Below are 23,146 nucleotides of genomic sequence, written 5' to 3'. Positions count from 1 at the left end.
ATGCTGACAGCAGGGTGCTGAAGTCAAAATGGAAACTGGAGCTGGATAGAGACAGCAATAGGCTTACCAACCTCCTTATCTTCGAGCTGACATGATTCGATTTCCACCAGTGTGATGGAGGAGTTTGACATATTTCTTGTGGGGGATGGATGCACCTGCAACTTAACAGCCATTCCTTTGGCTGCACAACTTCTGCATTGGCCTGCTTTCAGCTTCACTTACATGGTTTAGTTCTTGTGCTGAGATGAGTCAGACTTGTATTTCAGGGTGGAAGGGTCTGTTTTAAATCCCTTCAGGTTATATTTCATGATCTGTGGGAATATATTTAATTATAACCTCATCCACTGAAGGCTGGTGTCTGTACAGCACGTAGCATGTTAGGGTTGTCATCCATGAGTAGATACCCTACAAATTACCATGTGCCAGCAGCAGCAGTAACAGTACAAACTAGGAATTTTGGTTTGAGTTTCTGAAGAATTCAAACGAAAAATGCAGTTGATGGAATAAACTTCACCTAAAACACCTTCAACTCACCTCCCTGCAAGAAATGCAGAGGCTTTCTGTTTCCCTCTTTCATTCCCCTGTGTCAGGTCTGTGAAGGGGATAGTACAGTCAACTATCTATCTGAAAATTATCCACCCTACATCTTCGCTAACCAATTCAGACTGATTTCTTCAACTGTATTAGCATGCTCCCTTGCTAACTGCTGTTAAAATCAGCCACAAAGAGAAGGCAATCACTCAAGACAAACTCAGAGCAAAGACTTTCCTACACTTTGTATCTTCCAATGCAGTAAAATGTCTCTGAAAAAATAAAAACCGACAAAGCCCTCTTAACTGCAGGATGGTTCAGACCAATCACATTAGAAAATCATTTTCCATGTCTGGCAGCTGCCAGCTTTCTACCAACCAAAAAGAAAATGGGAGATGTGGGATTAGTTTCATAATGTTTACTGTTAAATTATTTCAGTCCAGTACTTCTCATACCAGCAAGAAGTCCCCTCTGCTCTCAGTCTGTTTCACAGAGGCATGGATTTGACTAATGTCTCTAGCAAGTGTGGTGGCATTGAACAGACAGCAGTATGGGGAGGGCTTTGAAGTGAGGAGGTGGCAGGGAGGAAGGATACTTTGGCTTCAGATTTTGGAGAGAAAATGTGTATGTGGAAATTATATATAGCACTTCGCTGTACAAGATTCCCAATCTAATTCCAACTTTTGACATGATTTATATGACCTGCAACACATTTATAGCAGAAAACATGCTTTTTCTTGCTTCTGATTTGGAGGTAATTATGTTTAAAGCAGAAAGGTTTTATTGTCCTTCATATAACTTCCAGCAATAAATATACTGTATAACATAAGAATCTGAAATAAAGATGAGAAGGAAAAGTCAAACAAGAAACAGACCGAGAGATACCTTCTTCTTTGAAAGGATATAACACACAATCTGGGGGACCAAAAGGGCCAAATTCTGCTTCCTTCCATAAATGCTGTCACTGTAGCAGCCCTAAGAGGAATCCTAAATGCTAAAGCAGGTATGGATTTCTCTCACATGGAAGGCAATCAGCAAAGCTCCCAATCTCCACTTTCATACACACACTCCTCTCTGAGGTGCAGCTGTGGAGGAGGAAGTGGCACTGCAACAGATGTGAGGCTGAGACACCGTGCATTAATTAAAGTAGCCCTGAGGGACTATTATGTCTGACAACCAATCATGTCATTAATGTCTCTCTCCTTTCCAAACAGCATCCTTCCCAGCACAGCCCTTTCTGTCACCCATCCAGAAATAAACAAGCTCCTTCAGCTTTTGTTTTCCTGTCCTCAGACCGCAAACCATCTCCAAGGTCTCAGATCACACTGTGCAGATACATGTTTATGTGGGAGGAGGATTAAATACAACGCATTGTTTTCCACATTAAAGTACATCTAGGCATACCCAGCACCAGACTTAGAAGCACCTGAAACACTGTGCCAGAGAAATAGAGTGATGTTTGGTAACTTCTGGATAAAGCTGAGCACAGGTTACACATGCAGGTTCCTGACACTGAAATTCAACAGAAACAAAACCACTTTGCTTGAACTGATGCTTGAATCCTGTGTCACATACTATATGTCCCATACTATCTCTCTGAAGGGATTTGGAAACAGAAGATAATGTTGTGATGAGCATTTCCAAGTGACAGGCATAGATAACCACACTGCAATCCTACCTAACAGAGCCACTACTCCAAGTGTCCTGCCACTTTATTCAGCAGAGCTTGGCTTTTAGAGAAATTTTGTGAGAGACCTCTCCACAGTTACACGCAATTAGCGCTGCAGTCCTGTCCCAGTTCTCTGTTTTGCTGGAGAAAAGGCAAGCCCAGGTTGACACAAGTTAAATGATATGGCAGGCAGTTGGACCTGGATGACCTTAAGGTCCTTTCCAACCCAAACCAGTCCATGAGTCTCTGAGTCTGTATTCAATGACTCTCATATTCAGTGAAATTTAGCAGCAGGGTGAGAAATTTGGTCGATTCCCACTAGACTAGTAATGTGTTCAGTATAAACACAATTTTAAACTCTGCTGTGACTTTCTGAATAATCATATGTCAAACACTTTTTTGTTTGCTGTTTTTGTTTGGGTTTTGGGGTTTTTTTAACAGTAGTTAATCTATCCTTTATCTGGTTTTAAAAGCAAGCACAAAACTGACTAAAATGCAGAGGCTTTCAAATCTGTGGTTTAAGCTCAATAAACAAATGGAAGAGTAAAGATCATGCATAGGCCATACAGCTAAGGTTAAAAGCTTTGCATAAAAGTAATAGCACTGTATCACATTGTTGTGTTGTATAGTACTAGATAGGTAAACTCCTCCAGTCAGGAAAACTGAAGAACCTTCTTTGCGTCGTCTACTGCAGATATCTGTATGATGAAAGAAATTGCATGCGTTGTGTATACACGTGATTTGAAGGAAGCAATTAGTTCCCTCCTGGATCTGCTAGGAAGAGGTAGTACCCATCTGCATCAACCATAGTCTTCAATTTATATCTTGCAGCTGTTCTTAGTCTGTATCTCAGACAGAAAAAGAACCCGGTCTGAATAAATCCCCTTCAGTTCGCAATTTAGAAATACATTAATGTTCATCACATCCTGAGTAAGAGGATTCCAGTGTAGCCTGATTGCTCTTGTCATCATTTGAGGAACAGGTCAAAGATTAAGTATTACAGATCTCAGACTTTCTACTTTCTAATTTTAACCCTGATTTATTTTACATCATAATCTCATTTTTCTGCCACAAAGAGAAGTTGTCCCTGACTAAATCCATCCTTCTAAAGCCTTTTGCAGTTCTCTCATCCCAGACTGTAATGCAGACATGAGCATGTGTATGTGTCTACAATAAGACAAGTGTGCAATTCAAAGCTGACTTTTCATGGTAGAGCTCTAGCTTTACTACTATCCTTGGTTCAGCTCACTGTGCAAAAAATGACCTTTGCTGTCTCCAGAGAAGAACTGGATTTACAGTATTTTAACTCCAGCCACTGGATAACACTGAGCATGAAATTCGTATCAACCAGGATGTTGCAATAACAACCAAGGCACCTTATACAGCTGTGATTTTTCTTTGACAGAGCTGTGTGGTGGAAGTGGTTTTAATTTTGTGGGGTTTTGGGGGGGATTCTTTCCTTTTTGTTTTCTACAAATATATAGGTGCAGGCATGCAGGAGCAATTTGAATTCCTTAAGTTCCTGAGTGTGTTCAGGTGCTTAAATTTCTGAATGACTTCCAGTGGAGAAGGGATTAAATTCCCTAAAGGAAAATGTACCTTGCTATGCCAGGAAAAGAGACAATATGATTGGAAAGTTGACACCAAATTCTAGGCTCTTTGGTTGCCATGATACCTGACTGATAATGCTGTCATTTTCCTTGTTTAAATCTAAGGCTTGCTGCTCACCTTCATCAGCACTAGTATAATTTTCATTTTCTTCGTTTTGCTTAGGAAACAACCTCAGCATTTATCACATCTTTCATTGTACATGGTTGTACCTTGGAAATCCTGCTGTTCCCGAATGATCTAATTGTGTTTTGAACAGCAACTCAGTGCCATTCAGCCTGAAAGGCAGGAGGAAATTATAGGCATGAGGAATATATGAAACACTAGCATTTTGCATGTGTATGGGTATCCTCATTCAATCAAAGAATGATCATTGATTACCATAATCTTACTGCCCACACTGCAACGACTAGGGGTGTAACACAGTCTGTGTTTCAAAGAAAAGGAAACTAAACCACAGGAACTAATTTATGGCATATGAAAAGTCTGAATCAATGCTGTTACTGAAATCTAAATTGCTAGGTTTTAGTCCCTAGTTATATTTTTAAAAAATCAAATATTTTAAATAAAAATTAAATAATATTGAGAAATTGAGTCCACTGGTATACGGTCTATAATGTCTTAATATAAAAATTGACAACATTCAAGTAAAATATTTCCATAAAGACCATTCTCAGAAGACAAAATTGGAGAGAAGAAGAGAGGGAAATAGTGGGGGTTTCTTCAAATACGTATCATTCCCTAGTGTACTAGCAAGACAGAAATGCAAGAAGAACGTTTAACATCAGAGTTGAAAGAGGGAAGGTGCTTGTCACAGGAATGGGATGGTTAGAGGAACCCACAATAATTGACTTACTGAGCAATTTAGAGACTGAGAGACCATCAGAAGAAGGAAACAGAATCTGTGATCTTCCCTGCGATGGGCATAGGTAGATAATGAGACTATCATCTCAAGCAACTTTTACAGTGAAGCTCTTACAGCGGAGAAAAGATGGCAGTGTATAGAGTTGAGAGTAGACTCAAACAATCTACAACTTCCTTTGGGTCCCCCTAGGCTTGTCTCAAATAGCCCCCAAAACTGTGATTAACAAGTATCAATCCTCATTTTTCTGCCATGGCTGATGAGTAATAGGAAGTTTAAATGATTTTACAGGATAAGACGGAGTATTTCAGCTCACTTATAATGCTTTTTATGCACGTGATTGCAGCTCCAAGAGCCTCTGCTCTGATATTCCCCACCCGTGGATCTCTCCTGCCTTACCCTTACTTCATGTGACACTTCATCCTTCACTGAAGCCCAAAGTCAGGAGGATGCCAAGACCCCTGGAGAGGGGGGCAAGCCAATGGTATCAGTTAACTTCTAGCACAGAATCAGTAAGGACCTCTCAGGAGCTCCTGACAGACATTCGCCCCATCAGCTGCTTCCTTCTTCCGTGCAGGCAAAGCTGGCAACAAGATGAAATGGTACATGAGCTCCAGCAGAGTGACCATGCTGCACAATGAGGTCTCCTGCTGAGTCACAGAACAGGTTAATCTCCTGAACAGGTGAGAATGAAGGAATAGGAGCTGGAGCCAAAAACAACCTGTATTTATACTCCAAATTTCGGAACTCTTCTGAATCAGAGAAACCTGCCTCCCTACTCATTTCCCTCTTTCTCTTTTTTCTCACTCAATTAGCACCTCATTAACTATCTACCTACAGTGCCTCTAGCCTCAGTCATATTTAGACCCTCATTACATGACACACAGCTTGGTAATCATCACTGCAGGGGGATCTGCAGATGTTCTGCAGAAAAATCCAGCTCCTCCAGTCATGACCCTGAGCTCTCCTGGAGATGGTCTCTTTGTTATGATTTTGTACATATGCAAATAGCTGCAGACAACATAATTGATTTCGGGGTTATACTTCCTTGACAACAGAAATGTAGCCCCCTCTGCTGCAGAAGGAAGGAGCATATGACTGGGGGTACTGGAACATCTTTCCATTTCTCAGTACTCATGTTTCCAAATTCATCATTTTAGTACCTCATTTTTTTAAACTTGTGCTAGCAGCACAGATTTATTGTCCTTCCTTTAGTTTCTATTGGAGCATCTAAGTGCAAACTTTTAGAGCACAAAACTGAACAGTTCTGCATGTTGAAGATATGACCATGTTCCACCATGCACAGGAGCTCAGCAGAGGAAAGAGGACAAGTTCTGGAGAGTTTCCTGGCCTAAACTAGGTAAAAAGTGTTTGCTGTTTTATTTTTTTAAAGGAACAAAATGCAGGGTACAGTCCCTGTAATAAAAATCCTGAAATCTGTGCCTGTTGTTTGCTTGGAGATCTCCCACAGCCACTGGTCACCCATTCCAGCCATGATACAGTTAGAAAGAGAACACAAGAAAACCTAAAGACCACACGTGAGCAGCAGCAGTCAACATATGTCAGAATATGCTCATTTATCACCACACCGTGTGAATCATATGTATATAAATCTGAAGATGAAGCCTGCTTCATGGTCAGGAGATCAGAGAAGACATGCCTCAGTTTCCCAGGAAGTACATATAGTCTATGTATGTATAATGTTGGCACCCACTATGAACTGCTTCTCAGTGATGGTTGCCAAGAGAAACATCAGGCATACAGCTGTGTGACATGTACTCCTAAACACACAGTAAAACTCAGTATGATACAAAGATGGATCTTCACTGATTTCCAGACTGAATTCAAAGACCTTGCCTCTTGCATACACAATAAGAAATCACCACATCTTCAGAGTCCAACTCTGCCAGCTGAGTCACTGAACTCTGGACCTCCAGAGATTTCTCTCATGCAAGGTTGGCCATGCCAGGGAGGAATACAAGATCTGCCTTTTTCTATTGCTGTTCTCTATAGCAGCTGTTTTCTGAGGCAATGTATTGAAGGGAAAAAAAAACATAAAAACAGGAAAAAAAAAAAAGATAGAACAATAGAGAAAAAGGAAAAAGAGGACAATAGTTAATAGATCATTATTTAAGCAAGAGAAGGCAGACTATATGTTACAGACAGAGTTGTTACATTACACAATTAGTTCTTAGAATTACAGTAAATCAAATTATGATACCATAGCCACCTAGAAAACATCATTAGGATAGATACTGGTGAAAATGCATGTGAAATAGCCAATTTATACTAGCTAATCTGCTTTACAATACTCACAATCACAAGGGTAAGGAAAATCCTTGAGAATACAAAATAGAGGTTACCTATCAATAGCAAATATTTCTGTCCTGCCCCCACACACAGGACAGCTAACCTGAGAGTCAATTGCCACAACTCTAGCAACTCATTAATAATGCATTACAATATGAAATATTCAGGGAATATGGGTTAATAATGCCAGTACAAACCAGAAGACACAGCCTTGCATTCCTCATTTGCTAATGTTCAGCCTTAAACCAGACCAAAGTGGGAGACACAAGATAAATGACAGAGCCAGACAGGTTTATAGTTAAAAACATGATAATTTACCACAGTCTTCCACTGGTGCTGAGCTAGAAAGGAGGGAACATGATTTATTGACATTAGCTTGGTTTATTTTTGTTTAAAAGCTTGGCAATGGAAAGTGAAGTGATACTGAAAAAGACTGTGCAGAGTCCTGGTAGGAGACTTGATATATCCTTCTAAAATAGAGTTAGCAATCATGTCTGTGCAGGCTTTCAAGCAAAATGGTGAGTAAGAAAAGAAATGATCTTTAACTGATCAGTCTCTTATTGATGCTCTCACGTCTATGGGGTATGTACAAGTGGAGGGAAGAGAAAACCAGTGAAAAGGGTTAGCATGAGGGCATTTCTAAAGTCAAATCATTCTTTAGTGTGCTAAGCTGGTGACGCTGTATCATGGCATTCATGACTTTTGCAGTCTCTGACAATTGTTGTGGCAAAATCTGTGTCCCCCAGCACTCAGACAGATATTACATTTGACAGGCTGTTGAAGGAAAACGGAAGGGAAGTGAGTTTGGCATCAGGCAGACATACCCACCAGCAGAAAGTTCTACAGCTCATTTTTGCTTCCCTGGGATTTAACTCTTGGTTTTCTTTAAAATAGTCCGCATAAACTGTGAGACTCCAGAAACCTCAGACAAATTACACAGGTCCTGGGGAGCCTCTTGTAAAAAGGGCTGAACAGCAAACATTCATGAGTAAAAATGTTCAGAAACGGCTAAGAAAAAGGCCTTAGCCTTGGTCATGCAGGCAGAGTATGAGGAGACAGTTTGAGGTGGAAAAGCCTTCTTTGACTCAGTGCTTTCTTGGTAAGCCAGCTCACAGTGCCTGGTACCGGCAACAACCACAAGCTAGGAAGACAAGCCAGAATCAGGAGACAAATTAGTAGGGAAGAGGATGTAATGCGTTCTTTAAGACACAAGATGACTTGATATGGAGTAACACAAAACCCCATTATCTGAAGCTGAAGCCTTTCGGGTATTTTATTGTTATTATTATTTTTTAGAAAAGAAAAAAAATATCTGAGTTAACCCCCTCAATTTATCTTGTTCTGTTCAAATACAGCAAAAGGTTTATGTAAATATGTTGTTTTCTCTAGAAGTGTCATCTGGCTTTTTTTTTATTGCATATTAATATATTTGCCTAGGGAAAAAAATGAAATTCCTACCTTGGCAAATCCTCAGGAAGCAGAAAGTTAAACTGGAGGAATTAGAACTTGTATTGTCTTCCGGAGAATCTCATCAGAGCAGATCCTTTTCCTAACTTTCATTACATAAGCTTTTCTGTACTTTCCACAGTCTCAGTAGGAAACAGGTGAATCAATAAAGTGAGCATAGGCACTGACCATGGAATCAGAACTTAGAGCTAATCCTCTCTCTGCATTGAGAGGCAGGAGGAAAGGAAGTCAAGATGCAGTTTTGTAGTGACTTGCTCTATCATTTTAATTTGAGTGATAACCTGGAACTTTCTGCTTTGGAAAATGTGGCATTATCAGGTTACTCAAACTCCTTCTTTCCTTCCCTCTCCATGACTAATTAGAAAATGGTCATGCAGCACACTTGCTAGTCAGGCGGAAGGGTACATCCCTCCCCTCACACCGGCCACATGGGTCTTCAGGTTTTGCCCAGCTGCCCTTGACATCATTGGGGTTAGACATGGGGACATTCAGCTACACTCCCTCACGCCACAACTCCCTCTTCCCTTCCCAAAGCCAAACTCCACCTTGCTCCTGGTGGCACCGCAACATTGCACCAGGCTGTATTTCTCAACATCACCCTCTCCCTCATGTATCATATGCTGTAGTGTCCTGCTTCTCCTGGCCTTCGGCCAGCAATAGGACAGAGAAGGCCATGGCCAAAGAAACTCAGAGATCATATTGAAATGTCTTGTCACCATCCAGAGCCAGGACATCTGTGAAAAGTCTTTTTTCTGTGCTACTTGCTGTTGTAACTATATTGAGAAGAAAATCAGGACTTCCTCAAACTAGAATTTAAATTGTAGTATTTTTTTAAGTTCAAAGCTGTGAATTTTCAGTCTGCATCCGAGATTTGGTAATATCCATTTGCAAAAAATAATTCATAACAAGTTGTTGATGAAGGTGGTTTTCATTCCGTTAACGACTCTTCAAGAACAAACCAAGCATTTCCCAGACATTTTGAGCCTCCATCCCAGATCCCCCAGACCACATGCAGTTATTTGATTCTCTGTAAGGACTTTCCTGTGTAACCCACAGAAACCCAGCCATCCCCATGCTACTCAGCTTCATGGCTCCACACTCTCAGTATCACTCATACTTAACCGTTTTGCAGGCTTCTCCCATTTCAGCTCTTTGCAGGACTGGTTCTCTTTCCATTTTTTCCTGTCTCACTTTCTTTCCCCACACACATATGCACCTCTTTTCACAGCCAACTGGCCATTTTCTAAACCAACAATTCTTCTGTGAGGTTTCCACGTGGACGAGCTCCATGCTTTGTCTGTCACATATCACTACAGCAGTGCCTGCATTGCCAAAATAATCTCCACATCTCATGCCTGACCTTTCTTTTTGTTCTGATGAGAGGGGCAGAAAAACATTAAAGGGCAATAAAAGACACATCTCCTTGTGCCTTTCTTGCACACTGTATGCCTTCTTTTCTATTGTCAAATCCTTTCTGCATTAGAAATTCTGTATTGTTGTGATCTCCAATAAAAGATCCATTTTCAGCACCTGTGATATGACTCTATTTCAGTCTCTCTTCTTTTTCAGCTCACACACTTTGTCCCCTTTCTTCTTGCCATTTTTGCAACAAAAGGAACTCTCTGTGTTATATCAAAGCAAGATCTTCCTAGGGAACCATTCAATTGACTTCCTTAAAATCTCAAGTTGTGAGTGCTGCATGTAGAGGCTCTTCAAAACATACTGACACTAATATTTTAAAAGAGTTCCCTCTTCTCTCCCACTGGCTTTGGTCAGAGAATTTGGACAGTGTGAGGACTTAGATATTTTCCCTCTTCTCTTTGTAAACAGTTTATAGGGAATATTGCTCAGGTGTGCAAACCTGCAGTAGGTACTGAACATAGATGAGACACAAGCCTGAATCCAAATATCAGCAATGTCTATGGAAGACTGTGTCAAAACCCAGCCACAGTGAGAGTTTTCCCTTGCTGTGATTGTCAAGGAGTATGTGTGCTAGCCCTGATCACCAGTCAGGCATTAAAGTATCAGGGCTTTTTTTCCATTTTACTTCCCCAATGCAATTAAAGTACTCTCACATTTGGTTCTCTGACACTGAAGTAAGAAATCAGATGGCTTCACAAAGACTAAAAGAAACAGGACTTTGGGCTAAACTCAATTTGTCATTTTTATAAGTCTTTCTGTAACTGTAATGATTCCCTTCCACTGGCACATATTCAGCAGTGTGAACATGCCTTGTCTGTTGAAGGACTCATTTCTGTAAGTCAGTTCTTTTGGATGTGCAGATGAACGCACTCTCCTGAGCTCTGGCTGACAATAGTCATGGCCCTTGCCCATACAGGAGACCCTGAGGCAGAGGAGGTAAGCCCCTCCTTCCCCTTCTGAGGTTACTGCTGTACAGGGTCACTGTTGTCTGTAGACAGCAGGTAACAAAATAGATCTCTCTATTAAAGGGACAGAATATGTCATATCCAGGAATGTGAGTGTGTGTGTGCATGTGTGTGTGTTGTAATATCAAAAGGAATTAAAATAATGATGCACAATGAATATGAAAATTTGCAACAGAACGATTTGATTGTTCTGGGAAAATACATCTCCCATTTTTAATCATGATAATTAATTTCAAAGATTAAGAGGATTCATAGACGAAAGCATTAGGATTAGAAGGAGGATATGCATTTTACTGGCCATTTGGGTATTCATAGGATTTTTTCATATTAATTTTAAAAGCATAGATGATTAAGATATAAAAATAATACTTTATATACTGTAGTGCTTTTCATCTTCAAAGCATTTTGCAAACATTACCTTCGTTGCAGAAGACTTGAGAAGAAATAGATTTCACTTTATAAAAGAAAATGATTCAGTTACTTCCATATTAAACTGCAGACAAAAGACATCTCTGCCATTCATGTCAAGTTACTGGTAAGTATTAAACTGGAAACAGACGTACATCAAGGAAAGTTACTATTGAAAAAGAAAAATCTAGCTGTTTCAAGTTATAAAAATGAAGTCTTAAGGAAAGGGGGATAAGCATCCACATTATCTTCATGGGTCAGACAAGGTGAAATTAATTCCCGTGCACAAAGGTTTGAGTGGGATGTAATTGGTGCATAGATCCTATCTGGCCTTCTGATGAATTTCACCTGCAGTGTCCAAATAAATGGATGCACATTAGCTATTGCACAGTTCATTGCAAAACCAACTCATCTTTCTCCTTGGTTCATCTCAGCCCAACCATGAAAGTGCACAACCTAAACCATTCTTGCCTACTGTCCCTGTCAAAATGGGCATGCATAGCCTGCCATGGACAACTGATTTTCTGCTCAGTGTTTCTTCACTGCCACCATTTGGTAACATCCTTTCAAGAAGATCTTCCCCAAATATTTTAATTTCTAGCCATGACGTGTAAAGATCAGTGTCAAACTGCCTTTTGTGCCATTCACGATGCAAACTGCAGACACGTCCCTGCCATGCCTCAGCAACACTGGGCTTACCTTCTCGTTTTGTTGTCATGATGTAACACTGCTGATTTCCGTTATTTTCTGAATAGAGTAATGGAGCCAAGACGTTGTTTTCAAAGTGCACCTTTCACTCTTTTTGAGTATCTTGACACCTAAACTCCCTCAAAACCCAGGAGAGAATGTCTGTGACTCACTTTGCCCATCATTTTTGACCTCAAACTGCTGGAGCAGCTCCTGTTGGTCTCTCTGGAAAGCCCTTGCTCAGGTTAAAAGTAGCACTCCATAATCTATCTGCACCTTCCAGACACAAATTACATGTCAAACATCCTGTAATAACTACAAATCCTGGGGTACTCTGCTGGGGCAGTGCCAGAGCCCTGACCTCAGTGAACCGCTATGGTCCATCCGAGCAGCACAGCTCACAGTGCTACACGCCATATAGCCTCAGGCTCTTGCAGTACCACCTGGTTCACAACCACAAATCCTGGAGAACAGCTGTGGAAACAGCCTCTTGCAGATTGTGTGAGCATGTAGCTTGAATAACTAAGAGAAAAAAACACACCCAAACTCTTTAATTGGTTTAGTCTCTAAAGCACAAGGAAGAAAAAGGGAGGAAGAAACAGCACTCTGAACTGCTTACTTACAGATATGGATACATTTAGCTTATTGTGTACACTAGTCTGTGCTTTCTAAAATCTCTCCTTGTTAAGAACTCAAGCAAATTACCACTGAAGAGCTCTTATCTACAGTGTATTATAAGAAGTCAGCAGAAGACTGATTCAGCCGTGATGGAGAAGAAGTGCCTTGCAGCTCTGCCTGAGTGTGCGAGTGAAAGGCAGGTTCAAACAGGCTGGAATAATTATAATGAGTTGTTTGCAGTTCTGCTTGGCTGTGAGGTGTTTGTTGTGCTTTTTTAATTGCTGAGTCCTTCTGTAGCACAATTTACTTTCATTTGATAGTTCCAGTCACCAATGACATTTAGAAAGAAAGAGTTTGTGTGAGATATGGTGATTACTGGAACTGTTACTATTCAGTGAGCAGAATAATACACTGTGGAAAAAGAAAAACTCCAAAGGGGTTGCATCTGTGAGATGTGAATATAAAGCCTGATTGCTACAATTAAAGAAAAACCCCTCAAGTACCTGAAAGTTAGCTGGCGACGCAATGCAATAACTCTAATTTGATCACATTTGCCATATGCAGAGAAAATACACAACCCAAACCAGGATTCCGTCTACCTGCTGCTTTAAAAGGTAGCATACTAAATTGCACTGAAAATGGCTATGTGCCAAATGAGCCTGAAGGGAACATCTGAATTGAGGGGCACTGGAAAATGGAGATTTGGAACAATTTAAGAACATTTCATGGTAAAACCTAAAAGCCGCACTCCTACTATTAGAAAGTTTACTGACTAAAAAATAACTGATCTTAACTGAAAAGTGAAAGCAGCTAAAAGGTACATGAGTATGTATGCACATAAATCACATATACATATCCACTCAAAGGTAGTGTGTGTAATACATATAATACATGGATATGTATTATAGATATATTGCATACACAAACAAACTTACTGGACCAGAAAATAGGGTAATAATAATAAGCATGTAGTTCAGACTTGTTTGAGAAAACTGCTAAGACAGGGAAATAACAAGAAGTACCAGAAGTTTCTGGTGTTTCCTGCTCTCTGAAGAGATTTGATGGGACACAAAAGGAAAATTTTTTCACAGTGAGAACAATCAAGCACTGGAATAATGTCCCCAGGGAAGTGGTGGACTCCCTAGTGTTAGACATCATTAAGATTCAGCTGGACAGCGTGGTGGAACATCAAGTCTAGGTCATGCTTTGCCTATAAAGATTGGACCAGGTCCTTTCCAACCTGGTATATATTTTGGTTGATGAGAAAATGAACATGAGCCAGCTTCAATATGCGCTCACAGCCCAGAAAGCCAACCGCATCCTGGGCTGCATCAAGAGGAGCGTGACCAGCAGGTCGAAGGAGGTGATCCTGCCCCACTGCTCTGCTCTCGTGAGACCTCACTTGGAGTATTGTGTGCAGTTCTGGTGTCCTCAACATGAAAAGGACATGGAACTGTTGAAACAAGTCCAGAGGAGGGCCACAAGGATGCTCAGGGGACTGGAGCACCTCCTGTATGAAGACAGGCTGAGAAAGTTGGGGCTGTTCAGCCTGGAGAAGAGAAGGCTGCGTGGAGACCTCATAGCAGCCTTCCAGTATCTGAAGGGGGGCTATAGGGATGCTGGGGATGGACTCTTCATTAGGAACTGTAGTGACAGGACAAGGGGTAACGGGTTCAAACTTAAACAGGGGAAGTTTAGATTGGATCTAAGGAAGAAATTCTTTACTGAGAGGGTGGTGAGGCACTGGAATGGGTTGCCCAGGGAGGTTGTGAATGCTCCATCCCTGGCAGTGTTCAAGGCCATGTTGGATGAGGCCTTGGGTGGCATGGTTTAGTGTGAGGTGTCCCTGCCCATGGCAGGGGGGTTGGAAGTAGATGATCTTAAGGCCCTTTCCAACCCTAACTATTCTATGATTCTATGATTCTATTCTACAAATCCATGATTCTATTAATCTCTTTAGTGACACAAAAGGGCCTTTACGTGTTTTGGTCTAACATTTCTAAAAGGTCTTAAGCTTATCATGGGATGCTGACAAGTATTTTCTGGACTGTGTTAGGCTTGAGACACAGGGTGCTTGCTCTTGTAGGTGCTTCTGACTTCAGTCTTTGCTTAACAGTTTCCTGAGATTGAGGGGAACTGGGAAGCATGATCAGATTGTCCCCTCTAGTCCCCTTTAGCCCAGCAAAAGGAATGCTAACCACAGCGTTAATTCATTACTGCAGGATAATACTGTCACAAATGATCTTGGAAGAGCAGAATTGTTTCATGCATATTTTTTCCCAGTGTTGAGGGCAACGAGTCAGGAACATCTTTCTAATCTAATATTAATGTTTCAGGACGTTAAACAGCAGCTATTTAAAGTTCAGCCTTTTAAAATCAATAAGAACAGATCACTTGCACTCAAGAGTTTTAACTCTGAATAAGAAATGTACCTAGGATGTGACAGCAAGCACAGAGCATCAAGACACAGGAGCAGAACCAGGAGTGACGATTCAATCTTGGCCACACCACAGCACTCAAATTCTGACACCCTAGGCAAGAGTCACAGGTACCACCAGGGTCAGGGCAAATCCCTTGTTCAGCAAAGGTGCAGGGGAGCAATATTTCCTTCTTCAGAGTGAAAGCTCAGGTGTGACTTGATTTTTGTTGAGCAAGGCAGGATTCCTCACTCTGCAGGTCCAGTATCTACATATCTTTATGTCACATGTGCAGTATCTACATATCTCCTCCCAGCTGATCCCAAAGGGTTTCCAAGCACCAGAGAGGCCAGTTCGTGTGACCTGCATCAGCAAAGGCAGACATCCCCAAGGGTGAGACCCCCATTGCTCCCAGGGAGACCTGAAATGCCTGCCAGGGAACAGGGATCTCACAATACTTGTGTTCCTGTTCTTGTTTCTCTTCAGCATTTAACACAGGTGACTTCTGCAGACCCCCTTCCTCTGCTCAGCTGCTTGCATCCCTGCAAAATATGAAAGCTCAATAGCCTCATTCCTCCTGAAATCTGTATGAGACAAACCTAAGCAATTAGGGCAGACTTTTTTAGAAACTATAAAAAAGTGGGGTAGGAACTATAGATAACTGAAGCGGAGGATAATCTTATTTAGAGAGGGATTTTATTTTGCTGATGCAGTTTTTATTCTGGGACAACAAAAGGGAATATCCTAAATCTTTCACTTCCATGATTATCTTTGCTACACCGCCTGAAATGAATCAGGATGGTATCTGACATTTTACTGAATGGGCTACAAAGCAAGTGGGAAACAAATAATTTCTTTGTTAGACCCACTGATTAAGGTGAAAAACACCAAACATGCCTTGGTGAGTGAGGGGGTAGAAAGCTTCTGTGCTTCCCTAATCATATCTCCCAGCTTACCAAAAGTTGAGGCCTTCCCTTGCAATCCTTGTCATTATTATAGCAGCTCCAAAAGTCTGTTATGAATGCTGATATCAATATCCACTGTAAACCTGACAGATTAAAAGGGAGAGAATTCACAAGACACAGGTGGGCTTAAAGCAAAAAATATAGCCACATCTGTTTCAAACTGTGAAAGATGAGTTCACTGCATCCAATTAGGAAAACAATCTTGACAGCACAGTGACTACATGGTTTTACTTCTCCTACAAACAAAATAAATAGATACATGAAACTGCATTGAAAACTGAATAGTGGAGAGAAAAGGTGTAAATAGACTCAATGTTAACCACAAAACCTGTTGAAATCTTAACCTCAGAAAATTCAGTCCCATCTTAGTCTAAATATTCTGTAAAAAAATTTTAAAATAATTTTATATAAAGGAAAGGAAAATGCTTGATTGGACAAAGCCAACCTAAAACTCTGCATCTGAGTGATCAGAGTGAGCCCCATTACTTTTCCTTCATTCATTACAGATTCTTTGCCCTCATTGGACTACAAGCCCCATGAGGGACTGAAATCCATTTTTGCATAACTGAAGTATGGACTGAACACCACAAAATGTTATGGTGCCAGCACAGGCACCAATAACCAAATCCCAAGTTGTCAATACACTCAAACAAATTCTATCAGTCAGAGACAGTCTAAACATCTTAGAATAAAACAATGTAACTTGACATTTATAGATCAATATGTGTTGGAAGTTTTTGTTTTCCAAAAGTTTTGATTTTTTTTATTTTTCATCCCAATTTGCAACAAGTGTTTAAATATCAGAATTCCTCAAATATAAACCCATTTTTCAGTCTTCTTTAACAGAAACACAAAAGAGCTTTCTTTCTGAACCACAGAAAGCTGTAGATATATAGATAGGATCAGAATTTGCTTCCTATTGTTCAGCTAGAAACCTGCTTACATACTTAGAAGACTTCACAGGTTTGCAACCAGTTCTAGATTTTACTTTCCAACAAAGCCTGAACCCAGTCCAGGTCAAAACTGGGTCTCAGATGCAGGAGGAGCAGAAGATTCCAAACACTTGGCTTCTTCCCTCTTGTAAACCCAAACGTCACTGCAGAGGAGCCGTTGCAGGAAGAGGTGTTGTCCATAGACACAGCCTAAGAGCCAAGGTCCCCAGCATCATTTGGGTGTTACACTATGATCATTATGCTCCCTCTGCCTCCAGCTGGACTAAAGGCTGGTTTCCTCAGCAAAGTCCATGTGTTGGAGGAAAGCCTTCTGCTTTAAAACTGTATTAGTTCTGCCTTACTGAACTTTCAAAGCTTATGATATTTACCATGATGAATTTTTATTGCCTTTAACCATCATATTATAAGCACGTGAAGTTTCAGCAAAATTAAGGCAAAACTGTTTATTCTAAGAAATGCTTGGGTTGGCAATCCAATAAACTCTCTAATAAGTTGCAAATTTAAGTCAGCACTGGACCACAACCAACAGTATAATTAGCCTATTGTACACCTCAGCTCTGAATCACTGCATGAAGACCCTGTGACACACAGCCGAGTCTAACAATTTGAAGGACAGGATTGCAAGCCAGGTCCTCAAAAAATGTAATTTTTGAGCCTTTAGTGATGCTGGCCTAAATTGCCATCATTTTCCTTTTCTGCCTTGCATTATGATTATTGTTGTTCTTTGAGATTCATTTGCTGTAACAAAAAACCCAGCAGAGATAAGCCCACTATTGTCCCATGCAGACACATAGCCAGGAACAGCTCCTATTCGCAAAGAGCAAGAGCAAACAAAACAAAAGGGTGAGAAGGGAGAAAAAAACAATGAGAGAAGATGCAACATACCCATCCTAACTTGGAGGATCACTGGCCTTCACCTTGGTATTGGTGCTTACTTGGCTGTACAGACAGGCACAAGGGCAGAGCAGACTGACTCATTCATTTCACTATACTCTTTACAGGTAGGGATCAGACTGTCTGAAATTCCATAGCTTTTGTGACACACATATTTAACATCATCACTTGTTAAGGGCAAGGTGCTGTAGAAGGCATCCTGTAACTTTTCTCCATCTCATGCTAACAGGTTGAAAAATTTAAGGACTGGAAGTGTTGACTTGTTTTCTCTCAACTGTCTTTTAAAGCAAGAATCTCAGCTTCATGTTGGGGAAAAAGGTCCTAGTCCATACGGTGAATAAAATGATGTAGCTGCACTACAAATACCATGCAGTACATGGTAAGAGAGGAGAACAAAACCCAACATTAACTCCAAATTGTTCTATATACAAAATGAATTCCATGTTGCCTGGAAACAATTATTTGCCATATCCTGCAAAGGTATCTGGATGAATTGCTTTTTATGCTTAACACCTTCCAAGTCTGTGCTCAGACATTCTCCATACTATGTGTACAGCGATTATGAAAGACCTTCTCCACCTTTGACCAGCTTCACACTAGATAAAATCTGTTGGCTTTAACGAAGATGCACCTTTTTTTATATCCATGTAAGTAAAAAGAGAACCAGACCCTCTCAGTGAAAATGTCAGGTTGCTCATGGTGATCATTTTTAGTGTAAAAATAATGAGGAGGAATATCTGGCAAAGAATTTCCCTGGCATAAGAAATAATACATAAAGATGAGATTTATCTCAGATATTTCTACCCATCCAAAAGACATGTCCAAAGGCCTTACATGGTACATACACAGAGGGATGTCCGTGAAGGATCCAATATCTTTTAGGTATCTGTCTTGAGATTAGATAAAAATTCAGTGGAAGTGTTTCTCCCTCCCTCCATTGATTGTAAAGGAAATTATATTAGTAACTGAGGCTAGAAAACTGAATTGATATGAATCCCATTGCTGATCTCCACATTTGGTAAGGACCTGCAAGGATGCAAATATTCAGCTTCACTATGAGACAGTGTATCAGCCATTCAACATCCATGGTGAGCCCAGCTCAGGGAGCTTGCACCAGCAAATCAACACACTAGCTAAGGAGATGAAGAGAGCCTCTGTCTTTCAGAAACACCCTCTAGCAACCCGAAACCCACAGCTTTGTAAGCAGGTTTTTTTCATTCTAAATATACTGAAAAATCAAATCAGAATATTCCTTTGGTTGATCCCAGATGTTGTTTTTCTTCACAGGCTGTCTGGTGAAGTACAATATTTTATTTACCCAGAAAATGAATAACTTGTTTCATGCTATTTGCCTTAGTTTATTTGTTTTTAAGCTAAGCACAGCCAGGGTTTTTCCCATCAAATTGAAAATTTGATGCCTTCTGTGCAAAATAAAACAAATATTTTTTTTTCCTTTTTGATTTTTCCCAAAAACAATCCTCAGCCAAATAGGAACAATTTGGTTAACATGAAGTTTCAGTTTTCAACAAGGAAATTATTCATCCAAAGAGACTTGAAACATTAGGATCGTTAAATAGTTACAGCTTATGATATCCCCAATGCAGTGGTAAGAGGACATTTTCCATGTTATTAAATTCCAGCAAGGCTGGAATCAATATATTTGCAGACTGATGAAGCATCAGATCCTTTGAACAGGACCCTGTGCAAGATATTCCAAGGCAGCAATTCACTGACAAGAGCGGGTGCTTTCTTTTTACCTTTTTTAAGACCATTGAGTGTTGGCTGCTGCATGTATTTAGTCATGTTGCATGCTGAGACATTTGGCGATACAAGGGCTCTGAGCTCATGGAGATTGTGTTGCTTCACATCACTGACAGCAGCTACCCATTTATCCACCAAAGATCCTACAATGTTCTTAAAGGTAACTGGCATGGTGTTGGCTGTGTTCAACATGCACCATCCAGCTTTATCTAGCTTAAAGTGTCGTTATGCAAACTGCCTCACAATATGCTCTGTAGAGGTAAATACAATTGCAAGTTAAACCAGAGATCTATCAGGTGAGCGACAACGTGGTCCACGATTGGAGGAAAGATACTTTCAACTTGGAAATCAATTCAAGTGGTATCTTTCATGTCAGAACCAGCCCACAAGAAGTCTTTCACCATAAAAAGGAAAGTGGGAAAGTGCTTATCATAAGAAAAGGGGCTGTGTAGTGCCACCATACGTCACATCAATTTATAGTACTGTGAAGCCTCACAAGGAGCATTTTTGATGGTGAGGGTTAGGGCAACATGCAAGCCACTTTTCCAGGCAGATGGAAACCATAAATCATAAACAGGTAACTACCCTGTGGTCCCTTAGGCATCGGTATTGTCTCTTTCACTCTGAGCAGGTTCTCACATGCTTCTAAACTCTGACCAAGTTCTAACAGTCTTAGAGTTTGATCCCCAAAGCTCTGTCTGTCCATCTGTCTTCTAAATCTGCCAGTTCTTCCTACTCACTGGAGAGTTTTCTTCTAGAATAAGGAAATCAAGACCTTAAATCAGATTTGCCTGCGCTGACACACATTCTGTTATTTGTTTGAAAAATTCTGAACAAAACATTTATTGCTGAGGTCTACACCATATAACTTGACCACTGAAGTAGTGATGCAGAAGACAGAGGGAAAGATATACTGGGCTAATGAACCGTACCCATGTCTATGCTTTCTGTAAAAGACCTTCCAAGTGGAAATTACTGAGGTTTCCTTTGTGTCATTCTATTTAGAATCATAGAATCATAGAATAGTTAGGGTTGGAAAGGACGTTAAGATCATCTACTTCCAACCCCCTGCCATGAGCAGGGACACCTCACACTAAACCATGCCACCCAAGGCTCTGTCCAACATGGCCTTGAACACCGTCAGGGATGGAGCATTCACAACTGCCCTGGGCAACCCATTCCAGTGCCTCATCACCCTCTCAGTAAAGAATTTCTTCCTTATATCCAATCTAAACTTCCCCTGTTTAGTTTTAACCCATTACCCCTTGTCCTATCACTACAGTTCCTAATGAAGAGTCCATCCCCAGCCTTCCTATAGCCCCCTTCAGACACTGGAAGGCTTCTATAAGGTTTCCACGCAGCCTTCTCTTCTCCAGGCTGAACAGCCCCAACTTTCTCAGCCTGTCTTCATACGGGAGGTGCTCCAGTCCCCTGATCATCCTCGTGGCCCTCCTCTGGACTTGTTCCAACAGTTCCATGTCCTTTTTATGTTGAGGACACCAGAACTGCACACAGTGCTGCAAGTGAGGTCTCACGAGAGGAGAGTAGAGGGGCAAGATCGCCTATATTTGCCTACCCAAGAAATTTGTCAGATTAAGCAGCATTGTACCTATGTAAAAATTATCAGAAATCTATCAGAAGACTTTAATCCTTCCAACGGTTTCACCACTGGGGATTGATGATTTTTCAATACAATGATATAGTGATACAATGCTGTCACAGGAAATGTTTTGGAGTGCAAGATTTCAAGAGGTCCTGAACATTCTAAGATGATGTTTGTTTTTCCCTCAAAAATCACTTCCACACCCAAGAGCAGCTTCCCTGACTTCTGTGCTGAAGGAGAACTCAGCATTTAAATGAGAAAATCATAAAGCCTAAGAAATGCTATATGCAGAGACATTTTTATCCAACTTGTCATGATCTTCACACTTTATGTTTAGCCTAAAAACCTTTTTTTTCCATGTGCTTTCATAGGTACTTTCATATTTTATAAGGTTGATATGCAATACCAAATTGTTTTGTATATCACATTAATTAACTATCTGTATTCCCGGTCATGATTGTTTTCTCGTTTGCTCCATGTATGTGATCAAATGCTACCAGACAGGTAGCTCAGATAGTAGAGGAGGTGTATGTTCATAGATATTTTTAGTTCTAGCAGAAACATATGACATTGTGTTGAATAACTTCCATTTTATTTGATTAGAAATCAGAAGGCGTTACCACCTAGCTTCTTCCCCTTACAATCCATGTTGCAAACACTTGAAGTTGCCAGCCAGAGAATTAGGCCCTGCTACTCTAAGAATCCTCCTAAGTACAATTGCTCACCCTGCCCCGATGAACTTCGCTCAAGAACTGAAAGTAAAAATACACGTTTTGTCAGAAAGAAGTACACTGCAGTAATAAAACTGGAGAAAGACAGAAATACTTCTGTGAAGTGTCTTTACTAAATACGAGGCAGGCTTGGTTTGGATGGGAGGCTCAAAGGAGGGCTAAAGAGAAAGAATGAACATATCATTGATACCCCAAAATAATTGCTGTATGGGAGGCAGGAAGCAGCCCTGGCTGTACCTGCACCTTATTTCATTTCCCAGTTTGAACAAGGAAAAGAAAACAACTCATAAAGGTTTCAATTTATCCGGTATTTCAGATGATTATATGGGTACAAACTAGTCTCCGTGCGAGAGTACCCATTCCCTGTCTGTTCCACTAATCTTATCAGCTAGAATGCCAGTGGATTTGGTGGTTTTGTAATACATCTCTGCTAGTACCTGAACAATATCTCAGACTTACTTCTCTGCCAGCAGCTAATGGGTTTTTCAGTCATCACCATCCACACAGGCCAGCCAGACAACATTGAACCAAATGCTCAATGCTCTTTATTGCATTGCCACTCTCAAAGCCATCTACACTTGACTGTTTGCCAATTTTTCTTTTAATCAAAAATCTCCTTCTTCCTGTTTGTGTAGAAATTCATCATGGAAAACAATATTATTTACAGTATACTCTTGCTACCAGCTATGCCCAAAAATAGCACTTAACAACAGGAGGTAAAGACCTGCCACTAGTACCTCTGCGGAAAACGCTACGCCTAATGCCAGCCATGTAATTACTGCTCTTTCCACCTCCAGTAAAATTTATAGGCAGTACTGTCATTTAGGGTTTCATGCGGGTGGACTTTCATGCTTTATGGTGAGTACATTAATAGCTTCTGACTACTGAAGTCTCTAATCATCCATATTGAAAAAAAGAAATTTATTATCACCCTATTAGAGCTGGTTTAATGTTCTACAAGCATATTATTTGCACATTTGAGTATAAGTCATCAATAAGTCCTTTCTAAGAAGATTACTTTAATGTAACTAAATAACACAGTGATTCTGCAGACTATGGGTACGTGTTAGCCTACTGCTAACAACCAGAAAAACTCCTGGAAGAGAGAGACTCAGGTGGTGGTTTTGTGGTGGATGATGTCTTGGTTAAGTCAGCAAGGACTGAGTTGATGATATCTGGAGCAGAGTCACCAAGGAGCTACAAATTAAGCCAAATGAAGGGGGATTCTAACTTCTACAGAGTGAAAACCAAAAGGCTACATGTGGAGCCTATCCT

The sequence above is a fragment of the Psittacula echo genome (assembly GCF_963264785.1).
Source record: "Psittacula echo genome assembly, chromosome: 6".
NCBI classification, from domain to species: Eukaryota; Metazoa; Chordata; class Aves; order Psittaciformes; family Psittacidae; genus Psittacula; species Psittacula echo.
Note: the sequence above shows the minus strand (reverse complement) of the source record.